Here is a 16,185-nt window from a genome sequence, read left to right on the forward strand (position 1 = left end):
AAGGGTGGATACTACCAACTACAACTCCATAAAGTCAATGTACATCACTGCATTCTCCTCTCAGACCATAAAAAATATACATGTCTCAGCTTTGGCATCTCAAGTGCAGCTAGAGGTGTTCCAACAATGTGTTAGAGAGATGCTCCCAGGTCTAAGGAAGTGTTGAATGTTAATAACAATATTCCAGTCTACACAACCACAGTAGAATAACACACCAGTCACCTAAAAGCTCTTCTGGAAAGAATGTGTGATAGTGGCCTCATGTGCCATCAAAAAAGTGAGTTTCTGAAATCTGAAAGACCAGACCCCAAGACGTTTAATAACATTAAGACTGCAGCAACACCCCAAATCATATCTGAGGATCACAGCTTCTTAGGCATGGTGACATACTGTGGATGGTTTATAAAACACATAACGGCACTGGACTTATCGTCACTGATGACACTTACACATGGATGTGGTCGTGTAAACAGAAAATGGTCTTCCAGACAATGAAAGATGCATTATTGGCAGAAACCATACTGAGATTCTATGTTGGGAATAAACCCACCGAACTGGCAGTTCATGCAGTTTTACTCCAGCAACAAGCTGATGGACAATGAGCTCCTGGAGCCAGTGTCCGCAGAGCCCTGGCTGAAACTGAGCAGGGATACACACGTTGAAAAGAAAGCTGTAGCATTCTTGAAGAGCTGTACGAAAGTGCCTCTTTTGACATGGTCAAACATACTTTTTGCCTGGTTCCTGGTGTAATTTTGACTGAAAGTGCTCTGAGTGCCTACTAACCAGGACCCCAATGCCAGATCTCTTTCCCTCAAAACTGCCCAGTCGTTTTTTCCAATGGGCAAACCCTTTAGCACCCTCTGTCAGTCTCTAGTAAATGGTACTCCTGGTACATAGGGCCTGAGGTACTAAAGAGGGTCCCTAAGGGTTGCATCATGTATTGTGCCACTGTGGACTCCAAACAGACATGTCCCTTTTCAGGCACCTTGCTCTGATGTTCGAAGCCCTCCTTTGCACGCTCCATCACCTTTCACACGCGACCCACCCCTTTCAAGCACTGACCCAACAGTAGCTGCCCATCTGTACGGTCCCTTGTGCCCCTCAACTCAATTTTTTTCCAACCGCCTGCACCCCAGGACCTTCAGGATGGCTGACATCCAGCACGTTTCATGCACAAGATGCCTGAGGAATCCCAGAGTCAGGGTTTCTATTTAGCATTGGGTGCATGGTGAACGCCAGGATCAGAGTATCTGTTAGACCTTGGGTGCACGGTGAATGCCAGAATCAGAGTATCTGTTTGGCATTAGGTACCTGGTGAGTGGCAGAATCAGAGTATCTACTTGGCATTGGCTGCATGGAGAATGCCAGAATCAGAGTATCTGTTTGGCATTGGGTGCAGGCGAATGCCAGGATCAGAGTATTTGTTAGACCTTGGGTGCATGGCGAATCCCAGAATCAGAGTATCTGTTTGGCATCAGGTACCTGGTGAGTGACAGAATCAGAGTATCTACTTGGCATTGGGTGCATAGTGAATGCCAGAATCAGAGTATCTATTTGGCATTGGGTACAGGGTGAATGCCACAATCAGAGGCATTGGGTGCATTGGGAATGCCAGAATGAGTATCTAATTGGCATTGGGTGCATGGCGAATGCCAGGATCAGAGTATCTACTTGGCATCAGGTGCATGGTGAATGCCAGAATCAGTATCTGTTTGGCATTGGGTGCAGGCGAATGCCAGGATCAGAGTATCTGTTTGGCATTGGGTGCATGGTGAACACCAGAATCAGAGGCATTGGGTGCATTGGGAATGCCAGAATGAGTATCTGTTTGGCATTGGGTGCATGGCGAATGCCAGAATCAGAGTATCTACTTGGCATCAGGTGCATGGTGAATGCCAGAATCAGTATCTGTTTGGCATTGGGTGCAGGCGAATGCCAGGATCAGAGTATCTGTTTGGCATTGGGTGCATGGCGAATGCCAGAACCAGAGTATCTATTTGGCATTGGGTGCATAGTAAATGATAGTACCAGAGTATCTATTTGGCATTGAGTGCATAGTGAATGCTAGTACCAGAGTATCTGTTTGGCATTGGGTGCATGGTGAATGCCAGAATCAGAGTATCTGCATAGCGATGTTTGGTTTCAAACATCTCAGATTATTAAACCCTCACTGATGCCAGTGAGGGATTTATGAATAACTGCACCCAGAGGGCACCTTACAGGTGGCCCCTGAAAACATACCAGCTACTAGTGGGTTGACTGACTGGTCCTGACCAGTTCGACCACCACAGATGCATTTCTGGCCCCCCAAGGTGACTGCCAGGGCTCTCGTGGGCCAGATACAAAGCGTGCACTGGGTGGGGGTGTTATCACCCCACCCAGGCAGGATGGACATTCCAGGGTGGGAAGCTTCAAAGGTCTAGCCACCTTTGCTATGCAACCCAGGTCTCTCCAGATGGTGGAGATGACCTATCTCCCCTGTCCTGACTGCACTTTTGGCAGCAGCACAGGCAGGAAAATTAGGCACATTAGGAGGTGTAACCCGCTTCATGCCAGTCCCGCCTGTAAAGTGGACGAGCTGTAGTGGACACCACTTTTCAAATGCCTCCATGGAAGGAATTAGGCCACTATGGTTAGGGTTATGCCCACTTCTCAGCGTCATAGAAAGGGTGTAGTTGCTGTTAAGGTGGGGAGCCCTTTGGCTACAATCTGGCACTCCATGTAACACCCCTAAATGTAGTATTTAGATGGCACCCCTGAACCCTAGAACTCAGATCCTGATGACCTAAGAAGCAAAGGACAAAGAAGAGCCGCACCCACAGAAGAGGAAAAGAAGAAGCAGCTGACTTGGTACCAGCCCCACCGGCCTGCCTGCTGACCGCAACAGACTCTGCCCAAAAAGACGACTCGTCCTGCAGCTGAGCCTCCAAGAAACCCAGGAGGACTACCTGCCTTCCACAAAGACTCAAGACTCCCGTGAGCAGGGGATCTGCTTTGCAAAAAGGACTCTGCAGTCTCCAGAACAGGAAAGACCCGGCACCCGAAGTGACCTCCACGACCTGGGGTGAAGCCAACCAACAGTGCCAGCAAGGTTCTCCCAGCTGTCCAGAGTCAGATTCCAGTGCGGCCTCACTTATCATGGACTCCCTCAAGTCGCCTGCAGCCCCTGCACACAGGCCCCCTTTCCCGCAGCCTTGTAGTGAGAAACCCAACACCTCCAGCAACCACTGTGCCTGTCGCCCCTGTCCCCATCTGAGGTGGGTCACTGGTGCCAACGACCTTCCTCGGCCTTCCCTGAGCTCAAGTCTGCCCTGGGTCCCACCACTTGCTGGACTCCCTGATGACGCCTGCAGCCTCAACTCTCAGGACCACCTGACAGTGAGATCTCCTGGACAAAGAAACCCGACGTCTAAGGACACCCCTGCATACGTTGCCCCTGGGCCCTGAAGAAAAGGACTAAATGTTTACCTATGTCCCTGAGCACCCCAGGTCTACTACCTAGCTGTTTGTTGTCCCCAACTGACTTCCTGGCCAGAGCCTGTAGCCTGTCTACCAACCTCCACAGGAAAACATTGTGCCCCCGATGCCTTACTGCACCCCTGCGTCCGGCTGCTCCAGTGCTGCCCGGAGTGATCTGCTGGTGTGGTTCTGATCAGTGCCCAGTACTTACCTTAATTCCTGGAGACTGACCTTTTAAGTCATTGTTAACCCTGTGTTTGTGGGACATTGTTTTCCTCCACAGGTTAACATTGAAGAACGCTGAGCATTGCACTGTTGATTTTTTTTAACTGAAAAGTATTTATGCCTGTAAAAGTGCTTACCTGATTACGAGGTTTGAACCTGATGTTTCCGTTTTAATTATGGTTACTGCATCTAAAATTTGAGACACAGTAGTTTCAGAATCCAACGTTCAGGGTGGATGATTACACGCACTAGACACGCACTAGACGATTTGCCAGAATGTACCAACATGAAATCTGTATCCAAGGGAAGTGATATACTTTTCGACACTTCTCCGTATCCACGCCGAACCATATATACCACTAACATGTTCACTTGGAGTAGATCCGGGACAGGGCAATAGGATAAAAGAGAGAAAAATAAACATTGGATGCCACCACTCTGGCTCCTTACTCTACCGGGCCCTGATGTCTGTGCTACAGGTGCTGACATCCACTGAGTTGTAGTGGATGTCTAAAGACAAGATTAATATCTTAAATCCCTTACCTCTGTATAAGGTCATCTGACACTCGCTCTACTACAGAACTCAATGGAGTGCCTCTATGCCGCAGACTCTCTGTGATATTGATGCAATTCTGGTATTCCTGGACCTTAACCAGAAATAATGCTTATTACTCAAGTTTTGTTATAACTCCCCCCCCCCACTTCTCCAAATAAGGGGAACAGTCTTCTGTTTATGGGAGTGTGCCCTCTCCAGTCCTGATATACATTGAAGGTTGTTTCTTACAGAGTAGTGTAAAGAAACATGAATCTTGAGTGTATAATCCACTGATATCATTGAATGACTTTGCTAGGCACATACCAGGGCCTTAAATGCAATAAACACATTGTGGAAATATAAACAGTGTTTCAGGATGTTGAAGATCCTCCTGCTCCTCACACAGCTTAGTAAGCAATGTGGAACAGAAAATATAGTTTATACTCCTTCAAGGCTTATTGTTGAAATACTATTTTAAAGTATTCAAGTTTGTTTCCAACGTGTGGCTAACTTCCTTATAATTTTTCTGTATTTACATTTAACTTGAAACACACTTCCGAAAACAAACCAAGCAATCTCCAAGGTCCCAAGTGTCTGACTACAAGATCCTGGCTGCAGCTACAAGGTATCCCAATTGTCTAACAGGGATGCTCTGGACCAAGAGGAACCTTATACCCAATGTCTTCAAAATAGCCTCCAACATTTCCAAAGGCCGTGAGGATACTGTGGCCTCATGGAAATTTAGATTTAGAATTTGCATTGAGCTGAGTATACACAGCACATTCTCTAAAGATGTGAAGCCCTTTACAAGGTGGGACCAGTGTTCCAAGTACACTGCTAACCTTGTCTTCCATATAATTCATTTAGTACTAATGAGATTATAGTATTGCGCTCAGAGGGCAAACTCGTGTGAAAAGATGAATCAAGTGACACTGATCATGGACTAAACCAACCAAACAGTCTTTTTTCTAATGTCACTGATTCTCCTTCTCTGCAAACTGTAAAGGACCCAAAAACACAGCAGCAAGACAACTCCTTCAACTTCACCTATAGAAGTGTCAGTGCTACAAGCACTTCACATTAGCTCCAGAAAGAAATGTGCTGAACCTTCAAGGCACTCTTCATTGTCCACTGGGCCATTCAAATGCCCAGTGCTCCTCTAAACTAAGGTCCAAAGATATTCTAAAAAAGCACCCCAATCTAGTCTATCACCTTGGCTGATTCTCTGCCCACCAAGAAGAAACACATAAGTGGAACCTCCTTCTCCGCAAAAGTTGTACAGTTGTAGAATTCTCTGCCAGAAAAGATGAGAAACACTCAAGGTCAACATGGGCGGAAGTAGTGACTTAACTCTTCCCAAATAAATGAGGCAGAACCACAATCAACATCCAAGTTCACTTGCTCGTAAGGAAAGTATAAACATCAAATGATTCCATACCATTCCCACCCACAAACTGGAACCGGTTCCTGTAGGAGTAACAAAAACAAACACTCTTCCTCCAAAACAATGATTTCTCTAGTTCTGTTAATATTCTTACTAGATCCCCCCAAAAAGCAGCCGGAAAGATGATGCTCTCCAGTGCCATAGGAATCAACCTTGGTGCTGTAGAAATGCAACATTACCTATTATTCCAAGATGCACACTTGCTATGACATTGCTTACTAAGGGCCTGATTTAGATATCGGCAGCCGGGTTACTCTGTACACACGGTGACGGATATACCGTTCACCGAAATATAAATCTCATTATATCCTCTGTGATCAGGTCCTTCATTATTAAAGGACGTACCATAGCTCAGTCAATGCTTTCCATATCATTACCAGATGCACCAGTACCAGACAATGCTTGCTATATCACAACAACATGTTCTGATTCCAGGCCAGCACTTGCCAAACTTCTCTAGGAAGAATCACTACTCCCCATACTGCTCTAAAATGCATCAATTCAAGAACAAAAATCCCTATATTATTCCTGATGCACCAATTCCAGGACATAACAGCCAATACTACAGGCTGTACCAATTCCTGGACAATGATTCCCATATTACTCCAGGATTCTGTAGTTCCCGGACAGTCATCGCTATGTTACTCCAGGATACCTCTACCCCCATGACAGTGCTCATGGGATGCCTCAGGAAGATGCTTACCATATTACTACAGAGAGCACCGATTCCAGGACAATGGTCATTTTATTTTCCAAAACAATGAGGGGCATATTTATCATGATGTGTTGCTCTTGCGCAAGGGTGATGCAAAACCTAAGTCCTTGCATGGCCCTGCATGGCTTGATAAATCCAGAGTAACACAATGCAGTGCAAACTGCTGCCTTGCATTAGTCTGCCCCAGGGAGGCGTTCCATGGATGCGCTGTGTGAAATAATGATAAATGTACCCCTTACTATTATGTTCAAGTGAGTGAGCAAACCAGAGGTAAGGTACATCAGAACAAACCTACACTATATAGAAAGGCATCATCAACCCAAACCCCTCCTTCCCACATACCCACCTGAGTGTGAGATCTCAGATTCAAAATCCTCAAGGTCTGTTATTCTTTCTGTGAATGTGTCATGTCAACACTGCTGTCTCTGCTTTCACCACTCCTTCATTCCTCAGCTGATCATTCTAAGATCATTCTAAGAGTGAACATATTCCTGTAGGATGCACATGTCCATTACAATTCTCACTATATCACCACAGGAGTTCACCATTCGATGCTTGAATGCATCAGTTCCAGGGTAGTTCTCAGCAACAGCCGCCATGTTACTAGGGTGTCACCCATCCCAGGACAGTTCTCCCCATATTGCTAGAGAATGCACCAATTCCAGTACAGTGCTCCCAATATGTTGGGACGGAAATATCCCCTGCATGGTGAATAGACATGTAAGTAATGCTCTGAGTGCCCAACTATGTGTGAAAATGCTAATCCTTTCCTGATTTTTGGCCCTGGCATCATTCTCATCTAGCATGCATGCAGAGGCGTTGGTAATGCGAGGTCTAGAATCTGTTGTGTTACCAGGAAGGACAAACCAAGAGTGCTCTCATCGCAGACTACTGTCCATGCATAAAACAGTGACCGCAACGTAACAGGTTTTTGTGCATCTTAGTAAGACCAGATGTTTTCTCTCTGTCCTGAGAGAACACAGTTAGAGATTCCTATTGTGTATAGTTCACTCATAGTGAGAATCCACACCTTGTGTGGACACTCCGTGTATAACTTGTGTGTGTGCATTTACAATGAATGTGTAACACATGTGTGTGTGGGAGGGGGTTATGCGTCTGAGTACTGGTACCAGTGGGACCCATTCTGGTCGGCCCTTGGTTTACCATGGCACAAGATGCAGGGTGAGACACCTTCCCCAGACAATGGAACAAACCTACTGGACTATGGCAACGCACTCTATGCCGGAATCAACAAGAAACTCACCCGCAAACTACCAAACAACCAGAACGCCGCTGCCAGACTGGTCCTCGACCTACCTCGACACTGCCACATCTCGCAACACCTGCGTACACTGCACTGGTGTAAAGAAATGGCTCCCTGTTGCAGTTACCCCCCACTTTTTGCCTGATACTGATGCTGACTTGACTGAGAAGTGTGCTGGGACCCTGCTAACCAGGCCCCAGCACCAGTGTTCCTTCACCTAAAATGTACCATTGTATCCACAATTGGCACACCCTGGCATTCAGATAAGTCCCTTGTAACTGGTACTTCTAGTACCAAGGGCCCTGATGCCAAGAAAGGTCTCTAAGGGCTGCAGCATGTCTTATGCCACCCTAGAGACCCCTCACTCAGCACAGACACACTGCTTACAAGCCTGTGTGTGCTGGTGAGAACAAAATGAGTAAGTCGACATGGCACTCCCCTCAGGGTGCCATGCCAGCCTCTCACTGCCTATGCAGTATAGGTAAGACACCCCTCTAGCAGGCCTTACAGCCCTAAGGCAGGGTGCACTATACCATAGGTGAGGGTACCAGTGCATGAGCACTGTGCCCCTACAGTGTCTAAGCAAAACCTTAGACATTGTAAGTGCAGGGTAGCCATAAGAGTATATGGTCTGGGAGTCTGTTTTACACGAACTCCACAGCACCATAATGGCTACACTGAAAACTGGGAAGTTTGGTATCAAACTTCTCAGCACAATAAATGCACACTGATGCCAGTGTACATTTTATTGCAAAATACACCCCAGAGGGCACCTTAGAGGTGCCCCCTGAAACTTAACCAACTAGCTGTGTAGGCTGACTGGTTCCAGCAGCCTGCCACACTAGAGACATGTTGCTGGCCCCATGGGGAGAGTGCCTTTGTCACTCTGAGGCCAGTAACAAAGCCTGCACTGGGTGGAGATGCTAACACCTCCCCCAGGCAGGAGCTGTGACACCTGGCGGTGAGCCTCAAAGGCTCACCCCTTTGTCACAGCCCAGCAGGGCACTCCAGCTTAGTGGAGTTGCCCGCCCCCTCCGGCCACGGCCCCCACTTTTGGCGGCAAGGCTGGAGGGAACAAAGAAAGCAACAAGGAGGAGTCACTGGCCAGTCAGGACAGCCCCTAAGGTGTCCTGAGCTGAAGTGACTCTAACTTTTAGAAATCCTCCATCTTGCAGATGGAGGATTCCCCCAATAGGGTTAGGATTGTGACCCCCTCCCCTTGGGAGGAGGCACAAAGAGGGTGTACCCACCCTCAGGGCTAGTAGCCATTGGCTACTAACCCCCCAGACCTAAACACGCCCTTAAATTTAGTATTTAAGGGCTACCCTGAACCCTAGAAGATTAGATTCCTGCAACTACAAGAAGAAGGACTGCCTAGCTGAAAACCCCTGCAGCGGAAGACCAGAAGACGACAACTGCCTTGGCTCCAGAAACTCACCGGCCTGTCTCCTGCCTTCCAAAGATCCTGCTCCAGCGACGCCTTCCAAAGGGACCAGCGACCTCGACATCCTCTGAGGACTGCCCCTGCTTCGAAAAGACAAGAAACTCCCGAGGACAGCGGACCTGCTCCAAGAAAAGCTGCAACTTTGTTTCCAGCAGCTTTAAAGAACCCTGCAAGCTCCCCGCAAGAAGCGTGAGACTTGCAACACTGCACCCGGCGACCCCGACTCGGCTGGTGGCGATCCAACACCTCAGGAGGGACCCCAGGACTACTCTGATACTGTGAGTACCAAAACCTGTCCCCCCTGAGCCCCCACAGCGCCGCCTGCAGAGGGAATCCCGAGGCTTCCCCTGACCGCGACTCTTTGAACCTAAAGTCCCGACGCCTGGGAGAGACCCTGCACCCGCAGCCCCCAGGACCTGAAGGACCGGACTTTCACTGGAGAAGTGACCCCCAGGAGTCCCTCTCCCTTGCCCAAGTGGAGGTTTCCCCGAGGAATCCCCCCCTTGCCTGCCTGCAGCGCTGAAGAGATCCCGAGATCTCTCATAGACTAACATTGAAAACCCGACGCTTGTTTCTACACTGCACCCGGCCGCCCCCGCGCTGCTGAGGGTGAAATTTCTGTGTGGACTTGTGTCCCCCCCGGTGCCCTACAAAACCCCCCTGGTCTGCCCTCCGAAGACGCGGGTACTTACCTGCAAGCAGACCGGAACCGGGGCACCCCCTTCTCTCCATTCTAGCCTATGTGTTTTGGGCACCACTTTGAACTCTGCACCTGACCGGCCCTGAGCTGCTGGTGTGGTGACTTTGGGGTTGCTCTGAACCCCCAACGGTGGGCTACCTTGGACCAAGAACTGAACCCTGTAAGTGTCCTACTTACCTGGTAAAACTAACGAAAACTTACCTCCCCCAGGAACTGTGAAAATTGCACTAAGTGTCCACTTTCAAAACAGCTATTTGTCAATAACTTGAAAAGTATACATGCAATTTTGATGATTTGAAGTTCCTAAAGTACTTACCTGCAATACCTTTCGAATGAGATATTACATGTAGAATTTGAACCTGTGGTTCTTAAAATAAACTAAGAAAAGATATTTTTCTATATAAAAACCTATTGGCTGGATTTGTCTCTGAGTGTGTGTACCTCATTTATTGTCTTGTGTATGTACAACAAATGCTTAACACTACTCCTTGGATAAGTCTACTGCTCGACCACACTACCACAAAATAGAGCATTAGTATTATCTATTTTTTACCACTATTTTACCTCTAAGGGGAACCCTTGGACTCTGTGCATGCTATTCCTTACTTTGAAATAGCACATACAGAGCCAACTTCCTACATTGGTGGATCAGCGGTGGGGTACAAGACTTTGCATTTGCTGGACTACTCAGCCAATACCTGATCACACGACAAATTCCAAAATTGTCATTAGAAATTGATTTTTGCAATTTGAAAAGTTTTCTAAATTCTTAAAAGTCCTGCTAGGGCCTTGTGTTAGATCCTGTTTAGCATTTCTTTTAGAGTTTAAAAAGTTGTAAAAGTTTGAATTAGATTCTAGAACCAGTTGTAGATTCTTAAAAAGTATTCCAACTTTTAGAAGCATAATGTCTAGCACAGATGTGAATGTGGTGGAACTCGACACCACACCTTACCTCCATCTACAGATGAGAGAGCTAAGGTCACTCTGTAAACTAAAGAAAATAACAATGGGCCCCAAACCTACCAAAATACAGCTCCAGGAGCTTTTGGCAGAGTTTGAAAAGGCCAACCCCTCTGAGGGTGGCAACTCAGAGGAAGAGGATAGTGACTTGGAGGACAATTCCCCCCTACCAGTCCTATCTAGGGAGAACAGGGTCCCTCAAACCCTGACTCCTAAAATAATAGTCAGAGATGCTGGTTCCCTCACAGGAGAGACCAACACCTCTGAAATCACTGAGGATAGCCCCAGTGAAGAGGACATCCAGTTAGCCAGGATGGCCAAAAGATTGGCTTTGGAAAGACAGATCCTAGCCATAGAGAGGGAAAGACAAGAGATGGGCCTAGGACCCATCAATGGTGGCAGCAACTTAAATAGGGTCAGAGATTCTCCTGACATCCTAAAAATCCCCAAAGGGATTGTAACAAAATATGAAGATGGTGATGACATCACCAAATGGTTCACAGCTTTTGAGAGGGCTTGTGTAACCAGAAAAGTGAACAGATCTCACTGGGGTGCTCTCCTTTGGGAAATGTTCACTGGAAAGTGTAGGGATAGACTCCTCACACTCTCTGGAAAAGATGCAGAATCTTATGACCTCATGAAGGGTACCCTGATTGAGGGCTTTGGATTCTCCACTGAGGAGTATAGAATTAGATTCAGGGGGGCTCAAAAATCCTCGAGTCAGACCTGGGTTGATTTTGTAGACTACTCAGTAAAAACACTAGATGGTTGGTTAACTGGAAATGAAGTGTGTAACTATGTTGGGCTTTATAATTTGTTTATGAAAGAACACATTTTAAGTAACTGCTTCAATGAAAAGTTGCATCAGTATCTGGTAGACCTAGGTCCAATTTCTCCCCAAGAATTGGGAAAGAAGGCAGACCACTGGGTCAAGACTAGGGTAACCAAAACTTCCACTGGGGGTGACCAAAAGAAAGGGGTTACAAAAACTCCCCAGGAGAAAGTGGGTGACACTAGAAACAAAGAAAAAGAGTCCTCTGTAGGCCCCCAAAAACCAGAACAGGTGGGTGGGCCCCAAGACACAACCCAAAACAAAGGTGGGTACCAGGGTAAGAACTGGGATGCCACTAAGGCATGGTGCCACAACTGTAAACAGTCTGGGCACCACACCAAGGACACTTCTTGTCCCAAAAACAAACCTCAGAACAAAATTCCAGGGGTAACCAGTATAGCCATGGGAGATGACTCTTCAGATGAGGAGGTCTTCATAGCCTTCAACTGGAAACAGGGCCCAACAGGTGAGTTGGAGATTCCAGAGGGAAGTAGACACTTCCACCACCTACTGGTGAATGGAATCCCAACCACTGCCCTGAGAGACACTTGTGCCAGTCACACTATTGTGCATGACAGGCTGGTGCTCTCAAACCAGTACATCCCAGGTGAGACTGCCAGGGTAAGAGTTAGCCTAGACAGGGTCACTAAGAGGCCTGTGGCTTTAGTACCCATAGAAGTGGGTGGCACTCTTAGCTGGAGAAGGGTAGTAGTCAGTACAGACCTCCCCCTTGATTGTCTCCTTGGAAATGACTACCCAGAGGTTAGTCAGAGCTCAAGAGAGGAACTGGTCCAGTGCCAGTCCTCTCCCAAGGTTTCTGGAAGTCCTGCCTCTGCAGTAAATGCAAGCAGGCCCCAGAAGAAGAAGAAAAGAAAACAGAGTAGGAAGGGTGGACAACCTTTAGCCAAGGTTACAGCAAGCCAGGGAGATTCTGCTCCAGTAGGGGAGAACTCCAAAAATGGCCCTGATAAAGTCCAACCTGACCCACAAGAAGTCCTGGCTAGTCAGGCAACTGTTAAACCTGAGTGGGTGGCTCCTCAGCTAACAGAAGAAAGAGTGGAAGAAGGGTGTTCACTACAAGATGTGGTAACCCCCCACTCCAATACAGCAGACAGGCAACCTGAACCCAAAGAAGCCTGTAACTTAGCCCCTTCCCTTTTAGGTGAAGAGCTAAAGGTGTGGTTCTGGGCACTGACAGCTGTCAGTGGCCTCTGCTGGGTGTTAGCCTTTATGGCTGCACTATCCTTGGCATGGTGGTCTGACCCCATGCCAAATAACAAGTTAGGCCCCCTGACCCTGTTGGTCATGGTGGGGTTACTCCAGCTCTGGGTAACCTCTTTGGGTAAGCTAGGGGTGACCTTGGCTAAGATAAGATTAGCAGAGGTGGATACCTCTGACCCCAAAATAGAGAGAATGGGTGAAGACATAAAAAGCACAGACAAGAGGCAGTTCAGACTAGGTCCTATCACTGTGGAAGTGGGTCAGTTCCCCAGAGGGAATGACCTGAACAGGAGGATGTAAGGCAGAGTAGGCCCTGCAACAAACCAGCCATTTCCTCTACTCTTCCTCGCCTGACAGACTAGGAAGACTCTTCCAGCGTTGGCTGAGTCTCCTGGCCTGTGGGCTGGGGGGGGCTTGTGTAAAGAAATGGCTCCCTGTTGCAGTTACCCCCCACTTTTTGCCTGATACTGATGCTGACTTGACTGAGAAGTGTGCTGGGACCCTGCTAACCAGGCCCCAGCACCAGTGTTCCTTCACCTAAAATGTACCATTGTATCCACAATTGGCACACCCTGGCATTCAGATAAGTCCCTTGTAACTGGTACTTCTAGTACCAAGGGCCCTGATGCCAAGAAAGGTCTCTAAGGGCTGCAGCATGTCTTATGCCACCCTAGAGACCCCTCACTCAGCACAGACACACTGCTTACAAGCCTGTGTGTGCTGGTGAGAACAAAATGAGTAAGTCGACATGGCACTCCCCTCAGGGTGCCATGCCAGCCTCTCACTGCCTATGCAGTATAGGTAAGACACCCCTCTAGCAGGCCTTACAGCCCTAAGGCAGGGTGCACTATACCATAGGTGAGGGTACCAGTGCATGAGCACTGTGCCCCTACAGTGTCTAAGCAAAACCTTAGACATTGTAAGTGCAGGGTAGCCATAAGAGTATATGGTCTGGGAGTCTGTTTTACACGAACTCCACAGCACCATAATGGCTACACTGAAAACTGGGAAGTTTGGTATCAAACTTCTCAGCACAATAAATGCACACTGATGCCAGTGTACATTTTATTGCAAAATACACCCCAGAGGGCACCTTAGAGGTGCCCCCTGAAACTTAACCAACTAGCTGTGTAGGCTGACTGGTTCCAGCAGCCTGCCACACTAGAGACATGTTGCTGGCCCCATGGGGAGAGTGCCTTTGTCACTCTGAGGCCAGTAACAAAGCCTGCACTGGGTGGAGATGCTAACACCTCCCCCAGGCAGGAGCTGTGACACCTGGCGGTGAGCCTCAAAGGCTCACCCCTTTGTCACAGCCCAGCAGGGCACTCCAGCTTAGTGGAGTTGCCCGCCCCCTCCGGCCACGGCCCCCACTTTTGGCGGCAAGGCTGGAGGGAACAAAGAAAGCAACAAGGAGGAGTCACTGGCCAGTCAGGACAGCCCCTAAGGTGTCCTGAGCTGAAGTGACTCTAACTTTTAGAAATCCTCCATCTTGCAGATGGAGGATTCCCCCAATAGGGTTAGGATTGTGACCCCCTCCCCTTGGGAGGAGGCACAAAGAGGGTGTACCCACCCTCAGGGCTAGTAGCCATTGGCTACTAACCCCCCAGACCTAAACACGCCCTTAAATTTAGTATTTAAGGGCTACCCTGAACCCTAGAAGATTAGATTCCTGCAACTACAAGAAGAAGGACTGCCTAGCTGAAAACCCCTGCAGCGGAAGACCAGAAGACGACAACTGCCTTGGCTCCAGAAACTCACCGGCCTGTCTCCTGCCTTCCAAAGATCCTGCTCCAGCGACGCCTTCCAAAGGGACCAGCGACCTCGACATCCTCTGAGGACTGCCCCTGCTTCGAAAAGACAAGAAACTCCCGAGGACAGCGGACCTGCTCCAAGAAAAGCTGCAACTTTGTTTCCAGCAGCTTTAAAGAACCCTGCAAGCTCCCCGCAAGAAGCGTGAGACTTGCAACACTGCACCCGGCGACCCCGACTCGGCTGGTGGCGATCCAACACCTCAGGAGGGACCCCAGGACTACTCTGATACTGTGAGTACCAAAACCTGTCCCCCCTGAGCCCCCACAGTGCCGCCTGCAGAGGGAATCCCGAGGCTTCCCCTGACCGCGACTCTTTGAACCTAAAGTCCCGACGCCTGGGAGAGACCCTGCACCCGCAGCCCCCAGGACCTGAAGGACCGGACTTTCACTGGAGAAGTCACCCCCAGGAGTCCCTCTCCCTTGCCCAAGTGGAGGTTTCCCCGAGGAATCCCCCCCTTGCCTGCCTGCAGCGCTGAAGAGATCCCGAGATCTCTCATAGACTAACATTGAAAACCCGACGCTTGTTTCTACACTGCACCCGGCCGCCCCCGCGCTGCTGAGGGTGAAATTTCTGTGTGGACTTGTGTCCCCCCCGGTGCCCTACAAAACCCCCCTGGTCTGCCCTCCGAAGACGCGGGTACTTACCTGCAAGCAGACCGGAACCGGGGCACCCCCTTCTCTCCATTCTAGCCTATGTGTTTTGGGCACCACTTTGAACTCTGCACCTGACCGGCCCTGAGCTGCTGGTGTGGTGACTTTGGGGTTGCTCTGAACCCCCAACGGTGGGCTACCTTGGACCAAGAACTGAACCCTGTAAGTGTCCTACTTACCTGGTAAAACTAACGAAAACTTACCTCCCCCAGGAACTGTGAAAATTGCACTAAGTGTCCACTTTCAAAACAGCTATTTGTCAATAACTTGAAAAGTATACATGCAATTTTGATGATTTGAAGTTCCTAAAGTACTTACCTGCAATACCTTTCGAATGAGATATTACATGTAGAATTTGAACCTGTGGTTCTTAAAATAAACTAAGAAAAGATATTTTTCTATATAAAAACCTATTGGCTGGATTTGTCTCTGAGTGTGTGTACCTCATTTATTGTCTTGTGTATGTACAACAAATGCTTAACACTACTCCTTGGATAAGTCTACTGCTCGACCACACTACCACAAAATAGAGCATTAGTATTATCTATTTTTTACCACTATTTTACCTCTAAGGGGAACCCTTGGACTCTGTGCATGCTATTCCTTACTTTGAAATAGCACATACAGAGCCAACTTCCTACAACTGGCTTCCCATAGAGAAAAGAATCACCTTCAAGATCCTCACCCACGCACAGAAAGCCCTCCACAACACCGGACCAGCCTACCTGAACCAGCGACTCAACCTCCACGTACCCCACAGGACCGTACGCTCAGCCCAGCTCTTTCTCGCAGAAGGACCCCACATCAGGAAAACCAGAACAGGAGGATGCTCCTTTTCCTACCTCCCAGCCACCGCCTGGAACGCCCTTCCTCTCCACATCAGACAAACCACCTCCCTCCTCAGCTTCACGAAGGAACTGAAGA

The sequence above is a fragment of the Pleurodeles waltl genome, chromosome 4_2 (assembly GCF_031143425.1).
Source record: "Pleurodeles waltl isolate 20211129_DDA chromosome 4_2, aPleWal1.hap1.20221129, whole genome shotgun sequence".
NCBI lineage: Eukaryota > Metazoa > Chordata > Amphibia > Caudata > Salamandridae > Pleurodeles > Pleurodeles waltl.